The sequence below is a fragment of the Triturus cristatus genome, chromosome 5_2, assembly GCF_964204655.1.
Source record: "Triturus cristatus chromosome 5_2, aTriCri1.1, whole genome shotgun sequence".
In the NCBI taxonomy this organism is placed as follows: Eukaryota; Metazoa; Chordata; class Amphibia; order Caudata; family Salamandridae; genus Triturus; species Triturus cristatus.
This window is the reverse complement of record NC_140588.1, coordinates 959,540,007-959,546,006: the sequence shown is the minus strand read 5'-3', so window position 1 is coordinate 959,546,006 and position 6,000 is coordinate 959,540,007.

Sequence of the window (6,000 nt, the reverse complement as noted above, 5' to 3'; positions counted from 1 at the left end):
CATACGCCTGGGGCCACCCGTTCAGGCTCATATTCCGATGGAATGGCACTATGCATCAACTACGGTCGCTGCAAGAGACATGCGGAGTCCTGGGCATATCGACACCGGAGGAAGACGCGGCCCCGCGGGGGCGCGCCGGCAGTGGTGGATGGCAACGGGTGTCGAGGCGGCACAACCCGGCACGACAAGTGAGACCAGATTCACCCACCATCAGAGCCAGCATGGCGGAGGCGGTGTCCGAGGTGGCGGAGAATACTGGACTAGGTGACACGGCGCGGACGGCATAGGTCTGCTCCGGGGGGAGATCTTCACAGCCTTCGACACTAAGCAGGTTTGGGGGCCAGATTGGGACAGGGAGGGGGGGTTCAGTGGCTGGACGTCCACTGGAGTACTTTACCAAAGACTTGTTCCTTCGGGACTGGACTTGGACAATGTTGACTCAGGTTGAAGGGAGTGGGAGGGGGGCAGTGCATGAGGGGGTTCAGGAGACATTGGCACGTTGCCGACGGGTGAATGGTGGGGTGGTTGGGGTGTTTGTTGCAGGAATCTGGGAGGGGAGGGGGGGGACTACGGGAGAGGGGCGGGGGAAGGGGAGGAAGCAGGGGGGGTGGGGGGGGGAAACACGGCCGCAGTAGCGGCACACACACTCCGATTCCTGAAGTCCGTAGATTCCAGGGATGCGGGGGCAGGCTGGGCGAGTTTCCAACATGACACCTACAACATTTAAAATTGTCACGCTCAATGTCAGGGGCCTTAATAACCTGATCAAACGACGAGCCGTACTATCCCTGCTAGAGAGCACCCAGGCAGATATCTGTCTCTTGCAGGAGACACACCTCCTGCCTCAGGACTGCCCCAGACTGAGATCCCCCGCATTCCCTACACAATTCTACTCATCCAGCAACACTAAAATAGCGGGAGTGGCGATACTAGTGGCCCGGCGCTTTAGAGGGGAAATACTTCACAAACAAACAGAATTGAAAGGTAGGCTCCTGGCCTATAGAGTTCGAGTAGCGGGCCTCACATTCACGATTGGGTCCATCTATAGCCCGAACGACCGGCAAGACCGCTTCCTCACCTTGGCGCTGGAGGAGATCGCGGCTACACAGGATAGGCACGTTATCATTGGGGGCGACCTCAATATGGTCTTTGACGGCGCCGCCGATAGATCCGCCCAACGCTCCCCACAGACCGGGGAATTCTCAAAGGAGAATAAGGCACACCTAACGGAGATGGGTATGGGGGACCTCTGGCGGCAAATGCACCCTGCGGAACGGACCTATTCGTACTACTCGCATGCACACAAGACGTATGCGCGGCTGGATTACCTTTTGGTCTCGGGACCGGTACACGCTTTGGCCACGGCGGCGGACATGGGGGTGATTTCGGTGTCGGACCACGCCCCGGTGACTGCCACCTTCTGTTTGCCGCCGGCTTCATACTCTCCTAGGGTCTGGCGTTTACTGGACACACTGCTCAGTAGACGAGATGTGGTCCAGCAGGTGACGAAGGCGATACAGGAATATCTGTCCCATAATGAGACCCCCGACACGTCTCGGGCGACTCAATGGGCGGCTCTGAAAGCAGTGCTTCGGGGGGAATTTATCGCGATTGCCTCAGCAGATAATGCCATCAGGCGGGAGAAACGGGAGGAACTCACGCAGAGGGTCCGTGAATTAGAACATATACATGGTCGGACGGGCGCACCCCGGATTTGGCGGCAACTCCAAGGGGCGAGAAAGCTTCTGACAGCCCTAGACATGGATCGTGCGGAATATGCGGCACTGCGCCTCAAGCATGTCTATTACACAGGGGGGGGACAAGTGTAGTAGGTTGTTGGCGAGCAAGCTCAGAGCCGCCCACAGAAACACACGGTGAAGGCGATCACCGACCCCACAGGGTCCACGGTTACAGAGGACGCTCACATAGTGGAAAGTTTTCTCAAGTACTATGCCGACCTGTACGCTGGAGACCCTCCAGATGCCCTTGCGACACAGAGATATCTGACCTCGGTCTCCCTACCGTCCTTAACGCCCTCACAGGCGGAGGCACTAGAGGGGGACATTAAGACCGAGGAAGTGATATCGGCCATAGCCCGTCTCAAACACGGTAAATCCCTGGGGCCGGACGGCTTCCCGTCTCTCTTCTATAAAACATTTTGCACATTACTGGCGCCGATTCTCACACGACTGTTCAATACCTTCGCGACGCCGGGAGCGATCCCACCAGATCTGCTGCGGGCATCCCTCGCGGTCATCCCCAAGCCGGGAAAGGATAGATCACACTGTGGCTCTTACCGGCGATATCTCTCCTAAATGTAGATCTTAAATTATACACAGGGATCTTGGCGGCACGCCTCGCCCCCCTCTTGCCGGGACTTATCGACCCGGACCAAGCGGGCTTCGTTCCCGGAAGGCAAACGGTCGACAACACCAAGAGAATCACACATCTCATTGAGAAGGCGTCACGAATCCGGGGAGAGAGGATGTTGTTACTGGTGGATGCCGAAAAAGCGTTCGACCGCGTGCACTGGCCGTACCTAGAACAGGTGCTGGAGAAGATAGGGGTGAGAGACAAATTTCGTCATATGATTTTTAACTGCTACAAATCCCCAACGGCTGTAGTACGAGTCAACAGGTACAGTTCGAGGAGCTTCCAAATTGAAAGAGGTACGCGACAGGGATGCCCGCTGTCACCCTTACTCTTCGCGTTATATATGGAACTCTTCGCACAGCGGATCCGGGACAACCCGGCGGTAAGAGGGGTGAGATTCGGTGGCTTTAGTCATGCCATCAGACTGTACGCGGATGACGTGATACTCTCTTTAGACGATCCACTCTCGGCTTTGCCGGCTTGCATTGACGAGTTGACCTGCTTCGCAGAGGTGGCAGGCTTCACGAGGAATATGGGAAAATCGGTGGCCTTGGATCTCTCCCTCGCACCAGCGACCAGGACCCTTTTACAACATCGGGTCCCAATAGTCTGGTCTCGGGAGCCAGTGCTCTATTTAGGGGTCCTCCTGGCTCCAACCCTACCGGCAATGGTGCTGGCCAACTACACCGCCCTGGGCCGGAAAATACGGGAGGAACTGGCGCGTTGGGACCGAGGCACTCTTTCGTTACTGGGTAGAGTTGCAGCAGTTAAGATGACAATCCTGCCCCAGATCCTATATCTGTTTCGGGCACTCCCGCTGCGCCCACCGGTGGGCTGGCTCCGGCAGATGCAGTCGGAGCTGGGGCGCTTCATCTGGCAGGGCAAGAAACCTAGAATGAGGAGAGCACTGTCACTGCTAACACCGGAGACCGGGGGACTAGGCATCCCGGACCTACGTAAATACTTTTACGCAGCACAGTTGCGTTACATGGTGGAGTGGAGCAGGTGGGAGTCGGACAAGCATTGGCTCTTCCAGGATCAGGCGGTGGCGGGGAGGCCTCTACAGGAGGTACCATTTTTACACAGAGCTCACCGACCCGCTAACTTATATGCCTCTTTTATCACCAGAGTGCAGCTCCAGGTCTGGGATGCTACAAATCTCACACACGGGCTGACCACGTTTCCCTCCCCGTTAACGCCCTTGACAGATAACCCGGATTTCGCTCCGGGGATGGAGAGGGGGGCGCGTTCGTGCGCTGGCGGGAGGCAGGGTGTAGGGCTCTATGCCATCTCTACAATGCGGAAGGGATTATCCCCTTCGCGGACCTCAGACAAGAGTATGCATTATCAGAGACCGAGAGATTACGGTACCTGCAGGTTCGCCACTGGGCGTTGCACCCACAGGTGCGCGAGGCGGCGGACAGACGACTCCTACCTTACGAACGCTGGCTGTTAACGCGGACGTCCGACGCTAAACTCATCAGCGACCTGTACGGATTCCTCCAGGTGCCCCCCTCGCACTTTTATAATCCGGGACGCGAACGATGGGAGGGGGAGCTAGGTAGGAGTCTGAGTCACGATGAATGGAGACAGATAGCTTACAGAGCTAGGCACTCGGCATATCACACGGGCCTCACCGAAACTTTCACCAAAGTTTCCACATACTGGTACTACACCCCAGCACGTATACACGCCATGGATAGCAGCAGGGAGGACACTTGTTGGAGGGGCTGTGGACATCCAGGAAAACTGACACATATCCTGTGGGACTGCCCCCTGCTTGCCGCCTACTGGAAGGAAGTGATAGATGAGGTAGACTCCCATTTCAAGATTGAGTTACCGCGCTTTCCGGCCTATATCCTATTGGGTCTCCCCAACGACTTAATGTACCCATTAAAATCCCGCAGAGGCAGGCAGATCGCCATAGCGTTGGGGTCCACCATTCAAAACATCCTAGTGCACTGGCGTACGCCCACACCCCCCACGATCACGGGCTGGTTGCATAGATTGTGGCACGTGTTAGGCATGGAAAAATTGGCGTTGACAGTGGCAGGTGACACGGAGACATTTAATGACATCTGGCAGCCCTTCCGATCCCTGTTGACCACAGAATTTAGAGAACTGACGTGCCCAAAATACCTACGACTCCTGAGACTCACCACACAGGAGGACTCTGCTCCTTGAAGGGCCTGTTGACAGGGCCGGAGGGGCGGCTCCTGGAAAAGACAATAGAATCTGACAGACATTATGGGATGCACGCACTGGACTAGGGAGGGGGAGGGTGGGGGAGTTGGGGCGGGATTTTGTTTTGTTTCTGAGTATCACGATGGATGGCAGTCCCGAGGGGCTAACTGTAGCCGAAGGGCCGGCGGCAGAGACCGGGCCCTGGTTCGCCAAGTTTGGACACCTCCCTGAAGGGTGCCCTGCGGGCCTGATAGCACAAGATACACGCTATGTTGGTTGCAGCTTTTGAAACTCCTATGGTATGAGACGCGGCCGGCCCTGAGGGGTTGTAGGCGACATGCTGTGTTAACCTTGACCTACCCAGGGGACTTGGTGAGAGTGATGTTATGCCAGTCAGTAATGTGCCGGCCCGCAGGGATGTAGGCGGAAGCTGCTGAGGCTGTCGTTGTTACCTTATTTCTATTAAAACCAATAAAAGAGTTAAACATAAAAAGAAAACCGCTGTCCATAAAATATTGATTTCGCGTTATGATTTCAGAAGTTTTGCTGATTTGAAGTTCATGCTTTAGTTTTTTTCCGAGATTGACACGAGTCGGCATATCCTACACTTTGGATTGTGGCACATAATAAAATGGAGCACACGGTCCTGAAACGCCTTTTCTTTTTACATCTCCCTGAAAGCGACGGAGACCATTCAGAAGGATACCGGACACCGCTTGATTGCTTCCTAATATTCCTAGGGCTGTCTAAAACCCCTTATTTCCGTCCCAGAGTAGGGGCGACCCGGGCGAATTTCAGGTGTGGTTTCCATGGATATGTATCACCAGCCGGTACTCAGCCCCTGCTGACCAGCTCACCTTCTTCCTAAATAAATAAAAAAAGATATTTAACAACTTTTCATATAGCGCTTTCTAGGTGTACTTTTGACGGTCTGTGCGCTGTCAATATTATGTGTTACTACAGCCTGAAGAAAAACGGTTACATTTTCACGCCCACACTTGAAGCGAAATTATTTGTCTCGTTACACATTTTTTGATTTTTCTCTTATGACCGACCTAACCGTTGCCCTCTCCCCCCCCCCCCCCCCCTGAAAAATAAAGGTCATAATAATAATAGTGTCTTCCTGCAGCGGTCTAGGTTGCAAATAACATGCTATAACCGAATACCTTTTTCTTGGCCGTGCCCTTGTTGGTGTTTCTATTGCTGGGAGACCTTTCTTTCCCGAACCTGTGCCTTGCTGGTGGTCGGCTGCGCAGGGCGCTGTTGTGTTGTCGCCCAAGTTGTGAACTGGGAGAGGACTACAGCCCCCAAGGTGCACCAGTAGCACTGCAGCTGCCGCGAGTGAAGGGGAGGCGTGGTCACCGCGGTCACCGCGCATAAAGCGCTGCCACTGCACCCGCGACGCGGGACGGCGCCCGGACCAAGGGCAGGCCCCTCTGAGCC